Source organism: Anabrus simplex, chromosome 3 (genome assembly GCF_040414725.1).
Source record: "Anabrus simplex isolate iqAnaSimp1 chromosome 3, ASM4041472v1, whole genome shotgun sequence".
Classification (NCBI taxonomy): domain Eukaryota; kingdom Metazoa; phylum Arthropoda; class Insecta; order Orthoptera; family Tettigoniidae; genus Anabrus; species Anabrus simplex.
Genome location: NC_090267.1, coordinates 410,015,052 through 410,037,737, shown reverse-complemented (window position 1 = coordinate 410,037,737; position 22,686 = coordinate 410,015,052).

Genomic DNA, 22,686 nt, shown 5'->3' with positions numbered 1-22,686 from the left:
TGGCGCAAAGTTTAAATAAGCAGCGTGGAGGTGTACCGCCCGGTACAATTATTATTATTATTATTATTATTATTATTATTATTATTATTATTATTATTATTATTATTATTATTATTATTATTATTATTATTATTATTATTATTATTATTTGTCCGCCTCTGCGGTGTAGTGGTTAGCGTGATTAGCTCTCACCCCTGGAGGACCGAGTTCGATTCCCGACTTTGTCCTGAAATTTGAAAAGTGGTACGAGGGCTGGAACGGGATCCACTCAGCTTCGGGAGGTCAACTGAGAAGAGGGGGATTCTATTCCCACCTCAGCCATCCTCAAAATAGTTTTCCGTGGTTTCCCACTTCTCCTCCAGGCAAATGCCGGGATGGTACCTAACATAAGGCCACGGCCGTTTCCTTTCTTCTTCCTTGTCTATCCCTTCCAATCTCCCTCCCCCATCCCCCACAAGGCCCCTGTTTAGCATAGCAAGTAAGGCTGCCTGGGCGAGGTACTGCTCCTCCTCCCTGGCTGTATCCCCCTAACCCAAAGTCTCAGTCTCCAGTATCCTGCTCTTGAGGCGATATAGGTAGGATCCCTCGCTGAGTCCGAGGGAAAAACCAACCCTGGAGTGTAAACGGATTAAGAAAGGTTGTTGTTATTTTCTTCCTTTGTTTGTTAGTTTTTCTTTTTTAGCTAGAATCGTGTCCTTTTCAACAAATGGACGGTTCAGTATCCAAAATATTTTTCAAAAAATTATTTCAAGTTTCGATCAAAGTTCCTATATAGGGTGTCACAATAAGGCAGACCAAACTTACACATAGAAGGAGAAAATATGGTATATGGACCTGGGCCCGGAAACCTGCCGTCACATTCAATCCCGGATGCTCTCATGGGGGGTTGGTGTATGCATTAGTGTTAACAAAGAGCATTTTGAACATAGAAACAGAGGAGTATGTATACCACTACTACTAAATTGTTTTCATTCCTCCCCGGAAGGGGAAGGCGGGCCTCTTAAATGGGTTTGGTAATCTTCGGAGACTGCTAAGGCGTTAAATCTGGATAAGATGGTAGATGGTTTTATATCAAGAAATGAGATTAGAAAGCGGACATTCCTTCAGAGAACTACATTTCCCAATGGAGACTGTTCAGGCGGTACATATGGTGGTAGAGCTTTTCATATTTCGTATCATGATATGCATAATAATATACAGTAATAGGATACTTATTAAGAAAATATATTTATGAAGCATTTTTTTTTGTAATCGGGAGATAGTGGGTTCGAAGCCCCACTGTCGGCAGACCTGAAGATGGTTTTCCGTGGTTTCCCATTTTCACACCAGGCAAATGCCGGGGCTGTACCTTCATTAAGGCCACGGCCGCTTCCTTCCACTTCCTAGGCCTTTCCTATCCCATCCTCGCCATAAGACGTATCTGTGTCGGTGCGACGTAAAGCAAATAGCATTTTTTTACCTGTGATTATTTTTTGTAGCTTCGTACATAAAACATTCCTTCAAAATATTTATGCATGATTCATGTTCTATTTTTTGTTTACTTGTGAATATTGTTGGAAATTCCGTACATAAGGTTCGTTCAAAAATGTACAGTATTTGAGAAACAAACTCTAGTATTGTTCTGGTTTTTTTTTCTGTTTGTGAATGAAAATCCACAGCGTGTTTCCAGTCATTGACTGGGTCAGGGATGGAATTAATGAAGCCCCCATCTAGCGGCCAGGATAGGAATTGTGCCGGCTGCCGAAGCCTGTCGCACTCCTCTGGGGCAATGATTAATGTTTGACAGATTAAATTAAATGGTATTGGAGAGTGTTGCTGGGATGAAATATGACAGGGAAAACCGGAGTACCCGGAGAAAAACCGCCTTCGCTTTATACAGCACAAATCTCGCATGAGTGACCGGTATTTGAACCACGGAACCCAGCGGTGAAAGACGGGCGCGCTACCGCCTGAGCCACGGAGGCTCTTCTGTTTGTGAATATTGTTACTCTATAGGAATGTTTGCATTAATAGCTGTTCCTCATTTCACATGCCTGTGAAATCATGCCCTCCAATAATTACCCTGATTCTGGCCAGGAATAGAACACTGGGCCTCTGAGTAAGAGGCAGGTTCACTACTCTGATATTGCAGTATGTTAAAACATGCACACACCAAATTCAAATTAATCAATCAATCAATCAATCAATCAATCAATCAATCAATCAATATTGATCTGCATTTAGGGCAGTTGTCCAGGTGACATATTCCCTATCGGTTTTTTTTCTTTTTTCTAGCCTTTTCTTAAATGATTTCAATGACATTGGAAATTTATTGAACATCTTCCTTGGTAAGTTACTCCAATCCCTAACTCCTCTTCCTATAAATGATATTTGCCCCAATTTGTCCTCTTGAATTCCAACTTTACCTACATATTGTGATCTTTCCTACTTTTAAAGAAGCCACTCAAACTTATTCGTCTACTGATGTAATTCCACGCCATTTCTCCGCTGACAGCTCGGAACATACCACTTAGTCGAGCAGATCGTCTTCTTTCTCGCAGTTCTTCCCAGCCCAAACTTTGCAACATTTTTGTAACGCTGATAGTGAGTGCGACGCTGAAAGAGTAGCAAAAAGAAGAAAAGAATTAAGTAAACCAAATCAAATAAAAATATCTGCCTAATGGTAATATTTGTAATGAATACAAGAGTGTCCGGTGCATGTTGCTGAAAACAGACCAACAAAATTAGTTGAAAGCGCTCCTACCAGCTACGTTATTTACCCTAAAATCTGAAGATGAATTTTTATGAATTTCGTTCATTTTCACCATCATTACAATACATGTCAGCATTGAGGAATCGAAAATATTTAGATCTTCATCTTTAATTCAGTGACAGGAGAGTTTGATAATGTAAGTAGCACATCGTGGCCAAACCGGATACTTACCACATGTGTGACTTCCCCTCTCGGAGAACAATCATCAAATGAGAAATGCAACCAAGCAAGCAAAGGGCGCCAATCTTTAAGTTGAGGACTTAAAGATAAAATTTATAATCAAGCTTGGACAGACTCTTATCACAGGGGTGAGGTGATAGTACACTAATCATTAAGCAGGAGAATTAGAAATCAAAAGGCTAATTAAGGCAGATTGATTACAATGAACTAGAAAAATACTATTTATTATATTTAAGATGAATGACGACGGTTTAACGAGAACTGAATTTAACATAGAAAATGAATTTAATAAAAAATTGAATGACTCTACTTCGCGAAAACTTGCAATATCTTTAACTCGCTTGCTCACCATGTCGTCTTGTTCTGCTGGTCCTTGGAAAGCTTCCCTCCTTGTAGCGGGAACATCACCGGCCTTCTTTGATATCTCTTCATCTGCAGTTCAGTACCATTCCTTCCTTGCAAATTGCACCCACCACTAATTGGAAGATGACTTCAAAACTAACACTCCCTATTATGCTTTATCCCATAGATTGGAGATAAGCCCTATGTCATAGTTAGAAGAACCACCTTGGGTTATATGGAGAGGATACTCAATTAAGAATCCTTCCAACTTTACTGAAAATGTTCTAGGAAGTTTCATTTCTATCTAGATTAAAACTATCTATTGACTTAGACTGGTTCAAACCGGTCTTGCAGCCGTGCTGTACGTACTTCCTCATGAGAGTGGCTATACACCCCTCATTCAGAATTTCTAAGTATCGAGACGAAGAATCAAGTAGAAAATCAAGTAGAAGCTGTAGAATAACTCGTAGAATAATGTAGAGAGCGAATAAGACGTTGTAGAGAGACCCTCTAGGAGCTCCAACACGCCCTCTTATAACTTTCTCTCGCGCTAATTACAGGCCGCTACACGTGGTCCAATCAGATGACACTTCTCTCCCCACTCTAGATTTTAGAGTAGATGGGTCCCACACAAGATATCAACTGTTCTTCTATTCGTCCTTTCACTCAGTATCCATGGCAACATGACGCTCCTTTGAAAATATAGGCGTTGATCAGTTCGAATAATTCTGGTCGAAATACGGTAGCTTACGTTAGGACGCGTGAACACGTGCTCGCTTTTCTCAGAACTTGATGTTTAAATTTGTCCTTCCTTCCTCCTCGGTGATGTGGCAAGATAACTGAAATCTACTGCAAGTTAATTTTAACCAACTGTCGCAAGAATCTAAGTGAATATTAGGATATTCAGCCCTCGTTTATAAGTCGTAGTTACGAAGTAATGAAATGATAGTGAGCAAATGATTAAACATGAATTATAATACAATTACATACCAAATAAATATCATGACGTTAAATTCCTGAATTAATTACACATAATAAAATTAACATAATTACACTGTAACGTCTGGAACGTTACATACGCCCCCATGAGTTCTTAACAAATATCACATGAGTTGAGAACTCACACACTTACTCCCACATTGACATGAAATACCTCTATTACCTGCCCATAACGAGCGACAGTATTTTCATACAATTAATTATATCTCACTCTTTCCATATCTCGCTTAGACTGCTTCCCATTGCGACTGTCTGTTATTTCAGTTCATCTTGAGGTTTAGATGCTAAATTATGCCCATCATGAGCAACTTTTCACTTTTGTAAAAAAAACAAGATTATCCTAGAGAATATAACATAATATATACAATTCAGATTACGAACTCTGCCGAGTGTCTATATGTCCTTTTCCTCTCCATCTCTCCGACATTCTTTGCTAGATAGCAGTAACACGTTCTCTTCCAATCTTTTACATTAAAAAAATGGAAAACATATGATACAAACAATTTACACTTTTATCACTCTTTCGAATGTTTCAACCTTATCTTGAAGCATGATGTAAGACACTTCACACAAATACACACGTGATTTAAGCTCACGGTAAAATTATTGCAAGTTAGAAATGCACATACGGGAAAATTAATTATTTGCCGTCGTCAGCTTTAATTAGCCTTCTGTAACATCTCATAAAACAAATATATAAAATTTCATGGCCTCACATACAGAAAACAGATGATCTATCGTCAGTGAACGAGCGTAAATCTACCGTCACACAAACATCTCCCTTGTTTACAAACACAACTAGGAAATACCACCACAATTGAGACGTAAACACATACCGCTCGTAGTCTGACATAACAAGTAGCAACTTCCCCGAGTTACTGACCTATATCTCACAATCCGGTTCAGCCACCTCACACGACAGGTATCTCCTTAAACTACTAATGTTGTATGAACCATTCATTACGCTCTCGCCATCCGCTAACTTGTAAGCACAGGGTCCTAGTTTTCTATGTACTTTATAAGGGCCTTGATATAAAAGAAAAAATTTCTTTGTTACCTTATCCTCACTATTTGACAACATGGGAACTCTCACCAAAACCATATCCCCTACCTCAAAGTTATCAAGTACCTTACGTTTCTGTTGCCTTTTACGTTTATCTCCAGATTTAATCAGGTTCTCCCGTGCCAGTCGGACGTAAAATTCAGCATTACGAGGTGGTTCCTCAGGCAAACCTAATACTCTCACTACGCTCTCGTATTCAATACACAAACGTATTGATCTATCCGACTTAGGCACCACAATTAAGGGATTAACATATTGACTGTTTGATAATTCAATCACATCGTCTGCTAACATAGCTTGAATTTGATCCTCTACTGCTTTTGCATATTTGTGTGGTATCGGATATCTCGGTCCGCTGAATGGAGTCTTATCCAGCACAGAAAAAGAATGTTCATACAGATGGGTAACACCAGGTTTCTCGGAGAAAATCTCCACGTGTTCACATAACACTTCAAATAACTTGTCCTTCTGGACTTCATTCAACTCATTTCTACTTACGGCTTCTTTCAAGCCACATATTTTATCCTCATGAATCCACAACTGGCACAACTTCAGGCCCTCACTAGCCTCTTCATTTACTTTAGAAACCTCTCTCATTCTCCACACTGTACTAACTTCCGTTTTCCTCTGAATTTCCTCCTCAAACTTGACCTTAATATCCTCATTATTCCACCTCAAATTTAGCACTAGATCATTGTAATTTAACTGAGCCAATTTTAACGTTAACCAGTCAGATCCCAAGATAAGATCAAATATCAAATGCGGAATTACCAAACATATCTGAACGCTAATAAAATTATTAATACAGATCGGGACAGCTACTTGTTTACAAATTTGCTTAGACCTCTTTCCAACAGCCGTAATGATGAAAGTAGACTTAACAGGCATTTCCTCCAACTGAATACCCTGTTTCACTAATGACTCATACCACTGAGAACTAATACATGATATTTGGCTACCAGAATCAATCAAAACTTTAACCCACGCCCCCCAAACTTTCAATTTAACCACGGGATTGACTACTTTATTACTTGAATCTCCATTATTCTGCTCGGGTTCATACAACAAATCGTCTCTAACATCGAGGTCATATGGTAACACTTTCATGGCAAGACACTTCGCTACCTTCTTACTAGGCTGGAATTCTGACCTAACATTACAGCCTCTCGTTAGTTTAAAGGTTCCCTTTGTGTATTGACGTTGGACTCATTAGTACATTGCTCTGGCCTCCGTTGGGAATTTCCTGTCCTATATTCAGCTGCTCCGCTCCTGCTGTTCTGCTGAGGTCTGAACTGATTGCGAGCTTCGTGATTCTGTGTACTACCGTTATGTCTCATTCCGTTGTGATGACTAAAGTTCTGAATATTCTCCGTTCTACTCCTAAGGTTACCTAACGCATCAAAACTGCCTAGTAGGTTCTCCATCTCCTGAATAGTTCCAACTTTTTGCATACAGGCCGCTTCTCTCACCCTGTCCGGAAAATGTCTTAAAAGTAGTCTTACTACATCAGACCCTTCGGTTATACCATCTAAGTTCTGACAAACCATGACATGTGCCAGGAAGTACTCGGTCATAGTAACTCCTTCATGCTGTTTGTACCTCCCAAATACCACCCTTTCTCTCTCCCGAGCTTGTATCGCTTCATTCCAGAATTTCTCTCTAAACTTATTTCTGAATTCTTTCAGGTTCGTCATCGTCTGCCTATATACCATGAACCAAGATCGAGTTTCTCCTACAAAAGCATGGTCAATATTTTCCATAACGTCTTCCCAGTCCATAGACCCTTCTTCTAGACGCTTTTCAAACCGTTTCTCTATCATCTTAAGGAAATCTAGCGGGTTCGTTTGTTTCCCATTAAATTTAGGTAGTTCAATTTCCCTAATGTAGCTATTTCCTAGACATTGCCTTCCCGTGAAAACCTGTTTATCCTTTGCCACCTGTTTTAACTGATTTTCTGCTTTCTCCATCCGGCATTCTACATCTCTGTCTCTCCTATCAATTTCTCTCTCCAAATTAACCTGCTTCTCTTTCAATGTCCTAATTTCAATCTTATTCTCTTCAGCTATCGCAAACCTTTCTTCACTTGCCCGGGTCTCATCTTCTATTCTAAGCTTTACCGTGTCAATCTCTTGTTGGACGTGGTCTTTAAATACCCGTATTTCCCCTCTTTGAGTCTCAACTCTCTTATCAATACTAGTGACCTGCCTCATTACTTCCTCCCTAGTAGAGTTGTTTTCCTTCCCCATTAATTCCAGGAATTCACTTCTCTGTTCCGCAAACTTTTCTTCTACCTTTTTCCCTTGCCGTACATATTCACTTTCCTGGTCCTCTAATCGCTTATTAAAATGTTCATTTTTTACCACCAGATCGCGTAACTGCCTACTGTGTTCGTCCATTCTCCGATTCGCTTCCTCCTTATTTTCCCTCATCTCCCTACTTAATTCAGCTTTAGTTTGCTCTAACTGTTCTTTAAGTTCATATTTAATACTCTCAATTTTAGTGTTATTTTGTTCTACATCTGTTTTAATTTGTTCCAATTCACTTTTAAGCTCAGATTTAGTGTCCTCTATCTTACTTAACATTAACTGCATCATTCCCATTAACTGATCATTATTATTACTTTCATTGTTAGTGTTTACTTCCGCTTCGCCCCCCATCCTACTATCATCTGACTCCATACTGACTTCTTTCTGCTTGCTTTCACTCTCCATACTACTTACACTTCTATCTTCAATTTCCTCTACAAGACTACACAACTCTTCCTCTGAACTCACTACGTTATTGCCTTTTATCGCTCGTCCACTGCGCAACATCCTCTCCTCTTTCGTCTGATCAGCCATGACCCTTCCCACAATCAAACACTCTTAATGAAACGTGGATATCCAAATTTTGCCCATAATACGAATTCTGATATTGTTACTGATATTAACTGCTCCGTACTTAATGATTTTCTCGCCACACGTTGGAGCGGCATTTATGTGACTTCCCCTCTCGGAGAACAATCATCAAATGAGAAATGCAACCAAGCAAGCAAAAAGCGCCAATCTTTAAGTTGAGGACTTAAAGATAAAATTTATAATCAAGCTTGGACAGACTCTTATCACAGGGGTGAGGTGATAGTACACTAATCATTAAGCAGGAGAATTAGAAATCAAAAGGCTAATTAAGGCAGATTGATTACAATGAACTAGAAAAATACTATTTATTATATTTAAGATGAATGACGACGGTTTAACGAGAACTGAATTTAACATAGAAAATGAATTTAATAAAAAATTGAATGACTCTACTTCGCGAAAACTTGCAATATCTTTAACTCGCTTGCTCACCATGTCGTCTTGTTCTGCTGGTCCTTGGAAAGCTTCCCTCCTTGTAGCGGGAACATCACCGGCCTTCTTTGATATCTCTTCATCTGCAGTTCAGTACCATTCCTTCCTTGCAAATTGCACCCACCACTAATTGGAAGATGACTTCAAAACTAACACTCCCTATTATGCTTTATCCCATAGATTGGAGATAAGCCCTATGTCATAGTTAGAAGAACCACCTTGGGTTATATGGAGAGGATACTCAATTAAGAATCCTTCCAACTTTACTGAAAATGTTCTAGGAAGTTTCATTTCTATCTAGATTAAAACTATCTATTGACTTAGACTGGTTCAAACCGGTCTTGCAGCCGTGCTGTACGTACTTCCTCATGAGAGTGGCTATACACCCCTCATTCAGAATTTCTAAGTATCGAGACGAAGAATCAAGTAGAAAATCAAGTAGAAGCTGTAGAATAACTCGTAGAATAATGTAGAGAGCGAATAAGACGTTGTAGAGAGACCCTCTAGGAGCTCCAACACGCCCTCTTATAACTTTCTCTCGCGCTAATTACAGGCCGCTACACGTGGTCCAATCAGATGACACTTCTCTCCCCACTCTAGATTTTAGAGTAGATGGGTCCCACACAAGATATCAACTGTTCTTCTATTCGTCCTTTCACTCAGTATCCATGGCAACATGACGCTCCTTTGAAAATATAGGCGTTGATCAGTTCGAATAATTCTGGTCGAAATACGGTAGCTTACGTTAGGACGCGTGAACACGTGCTCGCTTTTCTCAGAACTTGATGTTTAAATTTGTCCTTCCTTCCTCCTCGGTGATGTGGCAAGATAACTGAAATCTACTGCAAGTTAATTTTAACCAACTGTCGCAAGAATCTAAGTGAATATTAGGATATTCAGCCCTCGTTTATAAGTCGTAGTTACGAAGTAATGAAATGATAGTGAGCAAATGATTAAACATGAATTATAATACAATTACATACCAAATAAATATCATGACGTTAAATTCCTGAATTAATTACACATAATAAAATTAACATAATTACACTGTAACGTCTGGAACGTTAAAACATGCACACACCAAATTCAAATTAATCAATCAATCAATCAATCAATATTGATCTGCATTTAGGGCAGTTGTCCAGGTGACATATTCCCTATCGGTTTTTTTTCTTTTTTCTAGCCTTTTCTTAAATGATTTCAATGACATTGGAAATTTATTGAACATCTTCCTTGGTAAGTTACTCCAATCCCTAACTCCTCTTCCTATAAATGATATTTGCCCCAATTTGTCCTCTTGAATTCCAACTTTACCTACATATTGTGATCTTTCCTACTTTTAAAGAAGCCACTCAAACTTATTCGTCTACTGATGTAATTCCACGCCATTTCTCCGCTGACAGCTCGGAACATACCACTTAGTCGAGCAGATCGTCTTCTTTCTCGCAGTTCTTCCCAGCCCAAACTTTGCAACATTTTTGTAACGCTGATAGTGAGTGCGACGCTGAAAGAGTAGCAAAAGAAGAAAAGAATTAAGTAAACCAAATCAAATAAAAATATCTGCCTAATGGTAATATTTGTAATGAATACAAGAGTGTCCGGTGCATGTTGCTGAAAACAGACCAACAAAATTAGTTGAAAGCGCTCCTACCAGCTACGTTATTTACCCTAAAATCTGAAGATGAATTTTTATGAATTTCGTTCATTTTCACCATCATTACAATACATGTCAGCATTGAGGAATCGAAAATATTTAGATCTTCATCTTTAATTCAGTGACAGGAGAGTTTGATAATGTAAGTAGCACATCGTGGCCAAACCGGATACTTACCACATGCAGTAACGGGAGTACACGGCTCTGGGTCATGTAAAAGGAGCACAGCTCTCCTCGCTTCTTGAGCACCGACTTGGAAATACTGTACATGTCTGGAGCAACTACAGTAACAGTCAACAATCAAATATTTAGTACATGTCTTACAATCCATATTACCAGCTGAGTGCAACTGTACCGTAAGAACTTTCGAAGTTTTCTTGTGAGATTTCTTTTCCCGAGTTTTCTCATATATTCTACACGGGGTAACTTCCAGGATTGTTTTTTTTCGGACTTAGCGAAGGACTCCACTTCTCACAGCCTCAAGGGAAGTGTCGTGAAGGGAGAGGCATTTGGTTGGGGATACAACTGGGGAGGAGAACCAGTACCTCGCCCAGGCCGCCTCACATGCTATGCTTAACAGGGGCCTTGTGGGGAATGGGAAGATTTGAAGGGATAGACAAGGAAGAGAGAAGGAAACGGCCGTGGCCTTAAGTTAGGTACCATCCCGGCATTTGTCTGGAGAAGAATTAGGAAACCACGGAGAAACACTTCGAGGTTGGCTGAGGTGGGAATCGAACTCCATCTACTCAGTTGACCTGCCGAGGTTGGATGGACCCCGTTCCAGGCCAAGTATCACATTTCAAATTTCGTTGCAGAGCCGGGAATCGAACCCGGGGTCCGGGGGATGGCAGCTAAACACACTAACCACTACACCAGAGAGGCAGGTAATAAATTCGTAAATAAATACCTAAATGTAAAAAACGAGTGGACATACCTACTGCAGTGTGAAAACATACAGTGAGGCTATGGCGCGTGGGTCGTATTCTTGTGTGACATCACACAGTTAGTCTGACAGCTGTACAGCGTAAATTGAAGTTTATCCACTGAATGAACTTTATAAAGATGTTTGCAAATAAATATACAACTTTAAATTATTTCACAGTAAGTATAATGAAGGTGAAGTTCTGGACCAAGTTTAAACAGGAAACTGACAGGAATATTAAGTATCGATATTGTAAGCGACATTCCTTGTAAGTGCATATTTCTTACTAGCATCAAAGTATTCTGACATTGCCAGGCAGAGAGGCCCAGATTGTTGAGGCGCTAGTCTTCTGAACCCAACTTGGCAGGTTCGATCCTGGCTCAGTCTGGTGGTATTTGAAGGTACTCAAATATGTCAACCTCGTCTCGGTAGATTTACTAGCACGTAAAAGAACTCCTGTGGGACTAAATTCCGGCGCTTCGTTGTCTCCGAAAAAGTAGTGGGACGTAGAAACAATAACATTATTATTATTATTATTATTATTATTATTATTATTATTATTATTATTATTATTATTATTATTATTATTCTGATATTATTTTACTACAATGACAATACATGTTGTGCTTTGAAATAATTAAGCTCAATCACTATGTACAAAAATGCTATATTCTACTTACCTTGGTATAAATTTGATGTATGGCATTTTCAACCTCATGCTCCTTTGAATTTCCCTGGCTTGGAATTGACCATATACACTGACTGAGCAAATGTCATGGGACAGCGGAGCACTGATGCGCAGGTGTGTTGTCTGCGCACCACATGCCCCCTGTGCCAGCGGCAGTTGTATAGGAGACCTTGTGAGCAGTGGCTGTGCATATGAAAGGTGTAACAAGGAACGTCGTCATGAGCTGACACCGTTCGAACGGGGTATGGTGGTCGGTGCCCGACGGATAGGAAGTGCGAATTCGGAAGTGGTGCGGGAATTCGGCTTCACACGATCAACCGTGTCCAGGGTGTATCGTGAATGGTTGAATGCGGGTGTCACCGTCCACAACAGACGAACGACCGGCCGTCCAGCCACTCTCGATGACCGTGACCGGCGACATCTGAGACGGATTGTCAGTAGTGACAGACGGGCAACCGTGCAACAAATCACGGCTCAATTCAACACAAGCCGCGCTAGACACGTCTCCCAGTAGACAATCCGTAGGAACATGGGTTCTATGGGGTATGGGAGCCGGCGCCGCACACGGGTGCCACTGTTAACCCAACGTCATCGGGCACAACGGTGCGCATTTGTCGCCAGTTACCAGGGATCGACACTGGAACAATGGCGTAACATGATATGGTCGGACGAATCACGATTTCAACTGCACCATGCCGATGGGAGGCACCGTGTATGGCGCAGACCACATGAAGCGATGGATCCCGCCTGCCTCGAAGGTGTGGTCCAGGGCGCTGGTGTCTCTGTTATGGTCTGGGGTGCATTTTCTTGGTATGGAATGGGCCCCCTAGTTGTTCTGGAAGAGACTTTGAATGGTACGCGGTATGTTGAGCTGCTCGGAGACCATCTCCACCCATTTTTGGCTTTCCAGCGCCCAGACGGTTCTGCGGTGTTTCAAGATGATAACACGCCGCCACATCTGTTGTGAATAGACGGGGAATACGTCACCGTCTACCTTACGTGACAATGATTCAACTACTTATTTTAGAAGATCATATATATAACAAAGGATATCCAAAGATATGTCTCTCCCGGGAAGTAGCATCTTTATCCGTTCATCTCGAATCCCCAATATCCTCCCCACCCTGTTCAACCTCCAGAGGTATGAACAGCTGAAGAGGCCTCACAAATCGAGCGCCGTCCATCTTGGAGAGCACAACGGTCTGGGCGTGTCCATCTCGTCCATGACGTAACTCCACGACACGGGCCTTATTCCACATATGACGTCGTCGGTCTCCTACTCTGACGGCAGGGCGTGTTCCTCTTGAGCGTCGTACTTGGTGGAAGTTTTGCAGTTGCAGCAGGTACTCTTTATTCCATCGTTTCCAGAAATGATCCGCCAGTTGCTGCAGGAGCCTGAATTCTTTAATGGGAGAGTTTGCCTGGGGTTCAGGTCCAGAGGGTAGTGCAGTGAGTTTGCCGCCGACGAGGAAATGTGCTGGAGTAAGAACATCTACGTCGTCATCCTTGGTCAGTGGTCTGGAGTTCAGCACGGCTTCTATAGATGTCAGTACCGTCTGCAAACGGTCTTGATGTACTGAGGATCGTCCCTGGGTCTTCCTCAGACATCGCTTGGTGGAGCCAATCATCCTTTCCCACCAGCCTCGCTCCCACGTCGCCCGGGAATGGTTCCAGGAACATGCAGCGGAGGTCCAGCGACTGCCATGGCCACCCAGGAGCCCCGATATGAACCCTATCGAGCATATCTGAGATGTCCTGGAACGCAGGCTCCGTGCCATGGATCCTGCACCCACGAACAGCATTGGCGGCCGCTCAGCAAACGCTTTGGTGTCAGCTGCGTCCAGAGGACTACCAGGGACTTGTCGACTCACTTCCACGGCGTCTCACTGCAGTTCGCAGGGCCAGAGAAGGCCCCACACGCTATTAGGTGACTTTCTTGCTAAGTCAGTGTACATTGCTTCTTATCTTCTTGAATATTAGGCTAGATATCTATCCCAATGCATAAATAGTACCTGATACACCCACTTGCCATTTATAAGTTACAGTATTTACATTTTGTAAAATGTTAGACATGAGACCGAGTGGAGTGCCGTATGTGTTAATAGACTACGGCTATGGAGACAATCTCTGCATTTGATGGACGAGTGGTTCGAAACCCTGCGTCGGTTGTCGTGTTAATGGTTTCTTGTGGTTTCCCATTTTCACTTCCAGGCAAATGCCGGGACAGTTCCTGTTCATAGGTCACAGTCCATTCCTTCCACCTCATTACCCAATTCCATTCCTCATCATTAATTTCATCTTCATTAGCTTCCCAACTGAGGTTGCTTATAGGAAGAACATCCAGTCGTAAAAACATGCCATTATAATGTCATCTCACTTCATCCCCGATATCGGGAAACGGGACTAACGAATAGACATAGAATACATTAGAAGGCATTGATGGCCGACTCATTTGCTGAATGGTCAGTGTTGAGGCGGGGATTTTAATTGCCTCTGATTAATCCTTCTGGCCAGGGGACTGGGATGTTTGTGTTTATCCCAGCACTTTCCTCTTCATATTCAGACAACACACTACACTGCCAACCACCACAGAAACACGCACCATATAGGATTGGCGTTAGGAAGGGCATCCGGCCGTAAAACAGGGCCAAATTCCCATATGTGTTACACAGTTCGCATTCGCGACCCCACAAGTGTGGGAAAAGTGATAGTAAAATAAGAAGAAGACATTAGAAAACGTTGATAAGTGTTAACGTGTAGGTATGTATTATAATGAATTAAAAATTCTCTAACATCCCCTGGCGTCCTGCTAAAATATGAAAAAAGTAACGATGTGGCAAAAAGTAAGGTTTCGGGCCCACGTCATGACAATTTGAAATTGCGCCGTTTTCTTATTTTCACACCACGCTCTACCTTAATTAATGCCACGGTCGTTTCCCCCTAGCCCTTTTCTATCCCATCGTTGCCATCTGTGTCGATGCGACGTAAAGCAAACGGTAAAAACATTCTGTATACGTGCGACTACTTCTAGGGACGGACTAGTGGGTCCCTGGCATGCACAAAGGATCTGTCCTCCACGCTGCTTAAGGTATCGTTTCATGTGGTACTCTCAACGGGAGGGCACGAGTTTCCACTCTTTATTTCGTACCTTCCAAATTATTTGTACCCATCGATCTATTTATGTCCTGTTGTCCCTCGTGTAACAACGAAGCACCGTCATCTGGTCCTGCAGATGCCCAGCCTCTTTACTTCATTCCAGATCTTTCCTTCTTCCAGTGCCTCAGTGTGCTACTACTACTACTCGTACTTCTACTACTACTACTACTAAATGTTTTCACTCCTCTCCTAAAGGGAGAAGGGGGCCTCGTCGACGGTGACGCCGTCTCTCAGGCCAGGAGATTTGTATCTGACAAGGAGATGTGTAGAGAAGGTGAGAGGGTTGGTGGCCGTGGCCTATACTAGGAACTGTCCCGGCAATCGGCTTAGTGCAGGAAAACGGAAAACACGGAAAACTATTCTCAGGACAGCTGACGGTGAGGACCAGCCCCTTTCCGTCTCGCGAATACGGAGGCGTAGAGCCATAGAAGAGCCGCGGCCACCCCTCCTTTGCTCGGTTGGCCGGTCGCAATGCAGAACTATCGGACTACGGGCCAGCCGTGACCATTTGTGGGCCGACACCCACTCTGCATCTGCGAACCTTAGTGTGCCTCCTACTACTAAAAACGTTCCCATTCCTCCCCTGAAGGGGGAGGCGGGCCTCTTAGACAATGACGCCATCTCGCAGGCCGGGAGATTTGTTATGGTGAAGGAGATGCTCGTAGAAGGTGAGGGGGTTGGGGGCCATGGCCTATACGAGGAAGTGTCCCGGCATTCGCCTAAGTGCAGGAGAATGGAAAACCACGGAAAACTATTCTCAGGATAGCCGACGGTTGGGGCCAGCCGTGAGGCCCAGCCCTGTTCCGTCTCCCAAATGCAAAGGCGTAGAGCCACGGTGGAGCCATGGCCACCCCTCCTCTGCTCGGTTGACCGGTCAGAGTGCAGAGCTATTGGATCACGGACCAGCCATGGCCACTTATGGGCTGAGACCCACTCTGCCTCTACCGTTTTCCTTCGCCACAAGTACCTGGTTATCCCCGTTTTCCTTTTCTCATGCGGGTTCCTGTCTATCGAAGGATTTATGCATTGAAGTAGGCCTAGTAACAAAGGACAATATTCTAACCAAAGCCGAATTGAACTAGAGCTCTGCCCATGGACCCCATTCTCCATGTACGCACCTGAAAATGAGAGTAATCAGCGGTTAGTGGTTTCCATTTTGCTTCGTAATCCAATCGTACAGTTAAGTCATTTACAATGGCAAACAGTGTACAGTATATAAGCGCAGTAAGATGGGCTAAGTGGTGTTGAGTTTGAGATAAACAATGTTTCATCCTTGCGAGGGTTGAAAACTGTATTTTAGCCGAGCAATTTGAAACTGAAATACATCTTTACACTGTAAATAAACTGAAACACGCGATGACGCATACAAAAAGCCCACAAAGGCACTAACGTGAATTAACCAGAATAGACGAGAAAGCAGGTACACACTAATGTATCATCCTTGGAGTTTCATAAGTAGTCGCGAAATATTAAACAATAGGCCTATATCAAATCTACAGGGCTTAATGTGCAGATATGAAACATGCTAATAACTACGGGGTCTGTCCTATAAACCCAGACCATCCAGCAGCGATTCTACTCTCCGAGACCTAAGCAGCTGTGTGGGAGATGCACCCATAACTCTTGCTCTTGCAAGGAGTGTGCATGTGTTCGAGCTAGCATCAATAGCCAGTCTGAACTTCAGATGTTAACATGCTGAGACAGTTCTCATTGCAACACCGTATTTTCGTATGTAAAAGTTATTTTAAGTGCGAATCGGCTTGACGGGAACGCGATGCATTTGTTCAGCAATTTATAATAATAAAGAGGAAAAGCGCACAATGTGCAGGAAAAAACAACAACAACTAGTTAACAATAGTTATTAGGATAGTCCCTCACTGCAAAGCATTTTCAATGAGCACTTCCTTTCACTGCATATCATTGCGTGATATCGATCACAGCTTCTGTTACACAAAGCACAAACACAGGTGACGTCTGGATCGTGATATTTGCTGGTCATGCACACCTTGAAGTGGAAGCCATGAACGGCGTAGCGTGTCACTAAATGTCTCAGCTCATAGTTCCCTAGTTCCCAATCGCTGTAGATCATAGCGTCTACAGCGTAGAACTCTGACCATATTTCATTTTTCTTTTTCCAAAGCACTTCCATGAGGCCTTTATATGCAGGAGTTGCTGGCAAAAGTAGCTGCAGTCGTAGTTCCTCAATGAAGAAAGGCTCCCTGGTGAACTCGTAATCGAGACGAGAGGGTGTGAATTTGGAAAGGCATAATATTTTTTTCAGAAAAGTGGCTTTCACTTTCTCAATCTGTTCCAGATTTCTCTGTGTGCAGTGTATCCAAATTAATTCTAGTCCATATGTTATGATAGGAGTGATTTTAATTTTGAATAATTTCATTGCTGTTCCAATTGATAGTCTATTGATGAGTTTTATGTCGTTCATCGCCTTGCTAGCCGTGTTTGTTTTGTCTTCTATGTGTTTTCTGAATATGATGCCACGTTTTTGTAAGGTCATGCCGAGATATTTGAAGTGTGACACTGCTGTTAGTTTCTTTTCTTGGGAGAAGAAAGAGGCCTGTGGTCCCCCTTTTCTGAAGCTCATGGACACAGTCTCTTTTTCGTTAATTTGTAGTTCATTTTCCTTTGTCCATAGCACTAGTTGATTTCCTGGTGAAGTGTCACCTTCATGAATACAGATTCACGTAATTGTAAATTAATTTGAAACTACCGGTTCAGTGCTCAATAAAAAAACATGCGCGCACACGAACAGTTTTAACAGAGGAAAATCCAGATGACATTGGTGATCTTTAACGGTCACCAAATAAATCATTCACAAAATTAGCATGACAAGTAGGGGTTTCGGTTTCTTCCGCACACAAAGCTACAAAGCTGTTACACATCAAACCGTACAGGTTTACACTGGCCCATTGTTTGAAACCTGCTGATCCAGCCACAAGAGTGAGATATTTTGAGTGGCATCTTGCATCATTGAATGCCCGTTTATTCGACGCACACCTTGTGTTCTTTTGGGATGAGGCCTGGTTTCCATTCTAATAGTAATTATTAATAATTAATGTTATTGGATTTACGTCCCACTATCTACTTGTACGGTTTTCGGAGACGCCGAGGGGCCGGAATTTTTTCCCGCGTGTGTTCTTTTACGTGCCCATAAATCTACCGACACGAGATTGACATATTTGAGCACCTTCAAATACCACCGGACTGAGCCAAGATCGAAAACTGCCAAGCTGGGGTCAGAAAGCCAGCGCCTCAACCGTCTCAGCCCGTCCATCTTAATGGTCGTGTGAACAGTCATAACTCTCACTATTGGTGTGCAGAATATCCTAATGGTGTTTATGAAGTCTCTCATCAAAAAGGATGACACTTCCAGCATCGTTTATAAGGTAATATCTCATATAAGATTGTATACACGCTTACAGCAGGGCGGCCGCGCGTGATGTAAGTTGGGCTAAGGTAGCTGCTGTAGCGCAGAGTGTAAACACCGTGCGCTCGGTCGGGGTTTGTAAGAGAGACCATGAATTTCCTTTCTGTTTCAAGTCGCTCAGTCACAGACAGGTTTTATGGTGACGATGGGATAGAACAGGTAAGGAAGTGACCGTGGCCCCAGCATTTGTCTGGTGTGAAAATGGTAAAACACGGAAAACAATCTTCAGGTCTGCTGGCAGTGGGGGTTCCAACCCACCATCTCCAGAATGCAAGCTCATTGCTACGCGACCCAAACCGCGTAGGCAAATTGTTCGGTCATGCTAATGACTGATATAGTGGTATGACATATCTTATTACCCTTCTAACCGGACAAAAGTAACTCCATCCGTTGCTCACCGCTATATTATGTATTTTTTTAAATACAAAAATATATTTATTAGTTTGTAATGAAATGAAATGTCGTATGGCTTTTAATGCCGGGAGGTCCCAGGACGAGTTCGGCTCGCCAGGTGCAGGTCTTTTGATTTGACGCCAGTATGCGACCTGCGCGCCTTGATGAGGATGAAATGACGCTGAAGACAATACATCCACCCAGCCCCCGTGCCAGGGAAATTAACCAATGATGGTTAAAATTCCCGAACCTGCCGTGAATCGAACCCGGAACCCCAGTGACCAAAGGCCAGCACGCTAACCATTTAGCCATGGAGCCGGACATTAGTTTGTAATGCGCACATTCTTGCAGCAAGAAATGAATTGTTTTTCAGAATATAGGATTACGTCGACTACTCTGCCTGTCCTGTCGAAGCATTACGGAGTGAATGTTGCAGTCTTGTTATTGTAACTAACAGCAGTTGTTTGAGCAGAATTCCGAAAATAGAACAGTGACTCTTTATTGTGAATGGACAACGAGTTGCCTTTATACAGCCGTGCCGTGTAGTACCACTGACAGATCAGTCTAGAAGCGGTAGAATTAATTAAAGCATGGAATAGAAAACAGTGACTGGAAGGCGCCTCTAAGGAAAATAACCGAAAGAGAAGCGATACTGCTTGCATGTTAGGTCAGAATATTTGTATATAATTAGAATATAGGCTATGGTGAAACCCTCGAGTCGAACGCTAAAAGGGACGGTGTATAACAAGGATGGCAATTATCCGTAATTAGAGCAATAATTAATGATAATTAAAGCATGGAATAAAAAACAGTGGCTGTAAGGCGCCTCTAAGTAAAATAACCAAAAGAGAAGCGATACTACCTGCATGTTATATCAGAATAATTGTATATAATTAGAATCTAAGCTATGATTAAATCTTCGAGTCGAACGCTGAAACAGACAATGTATTACAAAGATGTCAACTATCAATAATTAGAGCAATGATTAATGACAACATGCAACTGGTGAAGTCATGCGAAGTAGACTCATATTGCTAAATAACTGTTACTTCTTAATCGTTCAGCCAACGGCTGTAGCCGTGTTGACACACCGTATCTCGTGAGATCTCCTAAGTTAAGCAACATTGGGCGATCCTTCAGACAGAATACACCCTTACCCTTACCTTACCTTAATCGCTCTGTACAGCTGTGAACAAATACTGAGAATTCACCAACACACCGTTCAATTGGAACAGGAACATTACTATTACTAATAGGCCCAATAATAGCGCATAGCCTCCGGGGAGGCCTGGTAAAGGACATTCGACTTATAGGCGACCGCGGCGCCTGTGAAGATGGGGCCCTACCAAATATGGAATTCCAATGTGCATTAGGCCCTATAACACAAATCCCAGCACCCGACCCAGAGGACCCATTAAGATGAAAATCCTCTGCCTAACCGGGAATCGAACCCGGGACCTCTTAAACCAAAAGCCAGTATGCTAACTATTTAGCCATGGAGTCGGACATATCCGTTACTGACATTATGAAAGTAACCGCTCATATCTTGCCATTCTTAGTGGTAGTAGTCTTGCTCCTGGGGCTCATACCGAGGGGTGGCGGTTTTTGGCAGAAATCAGAAATGCAGCATTTAGATTTGCACATTTAACATTTTGTAGCGTTTATACATTTGTAACTAGCAAATGTACCCGTGCTTCGCTACGGCATTCTGCATTGTATACGAATATTGAAGTAAATACTGTAGGCCTACATGCAGTAAATAAGATTGTTTCAAAATAGCATGTCTCTTAGCGTTATCCGAGAAACAGCATGGAGAGGTTCCCATACGTTCTTTCCAATGTAAAGAGTGCTTGTTGCGGATTTGTGATGAGATCTACAGGCTCACTTGCCTACTGCCATTCACAATCGAGTTGGGAAGTTTACATTATAATTCCAGGCCCCATTGCCTACTGCGCGGTCACAATCGATTTGGGGAGTTTCCATTACAATGGCAGCCCCCCCCCCCTTTCCTACTTCCAGACATATTACAAATTGAGGAGTTTTTATTATAATGGCAGAAAACTTCCCTACAACCAGTCAAAATTGAGTTGTGCAGTTATCATTATAATGACAGGCCCCTTTTCCAACTGCCAGCCAGCTTAATGCCAGTCACACCAAATTGGTGAGTTTCCATCAAAATAGCAGGCCAGTATGCCTAATGCTAGTCACATTTTAGATGGCTACATCTGTTTATAACTGCGGGAACGCTTGCCTACAGCCAAACACAATCGGGCAAGGGGAGTTTTGAACAAAACTGCATGCTCCCTTGCCTTCTGCAAGTCAAATCGAGAAGTGAATTATTCATTACAATGGTAGGCCTGCCTTATTAATGCCAGTTACACAGGAATTGGAGAAAGACCCCTTTCCTACTGCCAGTCAAAGTCGGTGTGGGGAGTACTGATTACAATAGCAGACACACCCTTTCTCGATCGCTACAAAATCGACATACGAAAGTATGTGCTTGTTTACAATATTGCAGACCTTCATTTACAGATTAACTGCTGCTAAACGGTACATCATATCGAGAAAGGATTGTACCATAAGACGCCGGATTTAGCGGCCTAAATTGCTGGTCTTATGATATCTCATCTATTCATGGGTCAGATTGATTTAGAAACGTGGAATAGGGTAAAATTTGTGTAAGATTATCTCACATTGCATTGCTTTTCGGATAATTAAGTGACAGCTACATAAATAGCATTTGGCCCACATATGGCAACTGGGTGGACCAATTTTCGTGTAGAGTTTGATGATTCTATCTTTCCTATAAGTGATGGAAAGTATGAATTATGTATGTGAAAAGTACAAATTTGCTTAACATCGAGAAATAGAGAAAAATCAAACGTAAAAGGGATAGAAATACGACAAAATGTCGTAAGACCAAGGTTGTAGATCACTCAAAATTGAACGGGGATTGTGCCATCCGTTATGTGATAATACTTCCCGAAGGTCTGCACCATCATTAAAATGGCCTCCATATTTCGATATTCTTCGGGATAAAAAGGGAAAAATTTAATGATCTTGGAAGTTTTCCGTCCGTTACAGGCTAAAACGTATAATTTTGCCAAATTTCAATATCCTTCTTCGACTGGCAGATTATGCCGCAATCTGGGTTTTCGGCGAGGAGTGTAAAAATTAGGACTTTCAAGAAACTAAACCAAAAAATATGCAGATGGATATTATTACCCCTTAAACGTGTAGCTGTACGAAAATTTCGCCAAAATAGTCAATGTACAGGCACACAGTCATTACGATTTTATTTACATAGATACAGTAGATAAGGAACCTGCTCCACGTACAACACCTTTTGGGCTATATCCGCTGGACTTAACCTGAAAAACGGACCGTTTATGATATCTCCCTTATTAATCCTCCTGTCAAAAAAATGCACATGAAAAAAGTTTTAGAGGTGGAAACTATCACGTTTGGTCGATTTCCGGTCAGGTTGGTCTTGTACTGTATATATTGTGTAAGAGTAAAATCACCATTTCGGTTCGCTATAAACTGTCAGTCCATTCCGGGAACATGAAATGTTATTGACGATTAACACCTACCGTTGGACAGGTGGATGTTAATGTAAAGTTTGAGTCAAATATCTTCAGTAGTTTTCAAGTTGTAAAAAATACGCTTTACACGCACCCGCTCTTGAGTTAAGTCCCGTGGGAATGGTACCGGAAAACGGTCCGTTAATGATATCTCCCTTATTAATCCTCGTATTGAAATAATG